This window comes from Pectinophora gossypiella, chromosome 20, assembly GCF_024362695.1.
Source record: "Pectinophora gossypiella chromosome 20, ilPecGoss1.1, whole genome shotgun sequence".
NCBI classification, from domain to species: Eukaryota; Metazoa; Arthropoda; class Insecta; order Lepidoptera; family Gelechiidae; genus Pectinophora; species Pectinophora gossypiella.
In genome coordinates this window covers 12804870-12807534 of record NC_065423.1, presented here as the reverse complement: position 1 = coordinate 12807534, position 2665 = coordinate 12804870, and positions in this window count along the sequence as shown.

The following is a 2665-nucleotide window of genomic DNA, read 5'->3' as shown; positions in this document are numbered from 1 at the left end:
CCGTCCCTTTCTTTTTCGGCGGATAAGAACATGGCAGGTATAACTTAAACTAAAATTAGGAGGTGTCTGCAGGAATCGGGGCCATTGCTTATGTAATACAAATAATGTAACTAATACATTTGGATCTTATGTGTTTTGTACAACTAGATGCCACAACAACCATTCCGCATAAGCTTCGTCCCATTTGGCTACGCTGAGCACACATGTCTTGGGCTGGGATCTAGTTCACAACAATCATTTTATACCTATTTTTACCGACTTCAAAAAAGGAGGAGGTTCTCAATTCGACCGTATATTTTTTTTTTATGTTTGTTCGGGGATAACTTCATTGTGTATGAACCGATTTTGATAATTCTTTTTTTGATCGAAAGGAGATATTCCCAAGGTGATCCCATGTTAAGTAAGTCAGGGTCTGATGATGGCAGACCAGAGAAACCAAGGGGAATTTTCAAAAATCGTAGGGGCGACTAGTTTTATTGCTTTTTAGTTTTGCGTTTGAAGTCAGTTTTTTTTTGTTAAAAATTTTATATAAGTAATCCCAACCTGTATATGTGCTTAATAAATAAAATAAAAGAAACAATGTGAATAAGGGAGAGATGTAAGTAGCGTAGAAGATGATATAGTGACAAAGATTGAGAAGAAAATCTTAAACTAGTTTGGACACAGAGCAGATGAAGGATAATAGGATTACGAAAGCTGTATATAAGGCGAAGGTTGTTGAAAGGGCTGGCAGAGGAAGACCTAGAATGACGTACATTGTTCAAATTAAGGATGTCCTTAGAAAAAGTTTAGTACGATCTACTCTGAACCGGTGTGCGTATGTGAAACTTAGTTCATCAGAATAGAATAGAAATCATTTATTTTAGATATAAGTATTAGTATAACAGTAGAAGTGAACATTGTAATTACAAACTTATTTCTAAAAAGGGACACCAACTCAGCAATAATATATGTTGTGACACTCCGACATGGAGGGAGTGCCACAACGCTGATTTTCAGCTGTGCCCCAAAAAAAAACACTAAAAAATAAAATATAAATGCTTAAATCTAGATAATCAAATCATCATGCGATGAATGTCTCTCTGACTACCCTAATTGGGAATATAGTCGTGAGCTTTCGTTTTGTTTGAATAAGCAGCAATTATTTTCTCGATTTTCTTTCTCTTTTTAACAGTATATGAACCAGTCTTCTGCAGGGCTAACGCGATAAAATTATCGATCGATTCAGTAAATTTTGTCGAAATCGGTAAAGTTTGTTTTTTCCCTAACATGCGTGCCACGTGATTTTGTTCGATTTTGACAGAACGAGATGACTTATTTCGGATCACATATTAGCTCCAATCGACAAAGCCACATAATTAAGCTTAAAGGTACTTTATTCTCATTAAAGACAATACATAATGTCACATACAAGAGAAAATGTCTTAAAAAAACTAATTATAAATGTTCACTCACACATCACTGAACTAATATCTATTAAATAGATAGATCAGATATGATTATTCAAAAAACTAAAAAAAACAACATATATCGAAAAAATAATATATTGTTTACATTAATATATATATATATCGTCAGATTCGATATTACCGTGGCGAAATTTTATCACGTTGCGCATGTATGCCTACAGCCGGGTCTGCATGACAACCGTGCCGCGGCGCGAACCAGCGCTTCGACCAATAAACGATACGAATGCTATCTACGTAGATGGACGTCAAGCGGCTATTGGTGGAAGGCCTCGATATGATTCGCGTCGCGCGCGGCGCGGTTACCGTGCAGAGCCTACAGGTGTGCTTTAAATTATTTATAAGTATACAATACAACTACTTATGTCCGAGACCTGCTAGCCAGTTTGTTATCTTTTGTATACAATTCAGCTCATGTTCCTATAGCGGTTGTATATCTGTCACCCTGAGACATGGTCACTTGATAAATATGGATCGAATTGGTGATAACGTTGTTGTATTGACAAGCTGTTGTGGATACCTATCTATTTGTCTATACTAAGCACAAATACAGAGTTAGAAGGTTTTTATTTATAAAAATTAAAAAATAAGCTAAATAAAAAAGAAAATGTTTATGTCAGTTGCAGATCTGTCTTTATTTATTAATCACAATTTTATAATTTATCTTTGTTAATTTTATAAGGAACTAAACAACCGCATTGGAGCAGCGTGGTGGAGTACGCTCCATACCCCCTCCGGATGATTGAGGGGAGGCCTGTGCCCAGCAGTGGGACATATATAGGCTGCTTATGTTATGTGTTATGTTTATTTGGTTTCTCAAAGGAACCTTGTTTTTCCATCATCGCATTGGGCCCGCCTGTAATGGTGATGTGTTTGTACTATTAAATATAAGTAAATAAATAAATAAATCTTTGATCTAGGAAGTTACCCAATTGTATATTTATACACCCCGGAGACTTTATACAAAAATCTCGTAGCGCGTATCACCTGAAGCGTAGATCAGTGTTCCTCACGGAATACAACAAAGCTCTTTCTTATTTTCGTTCTCTCTCTCTCTCTATTTAAGAGCTGCGCTCTTGTCGGTGGAGTAATCGCCATTCCTCTCTTCTTCCCGCCAAAACCTTCACCTCCTGAAGATTTCAATTTCTGATTTTCGTTCTAACGTACCATAATAATAATAAAATACTTTATTGCACACA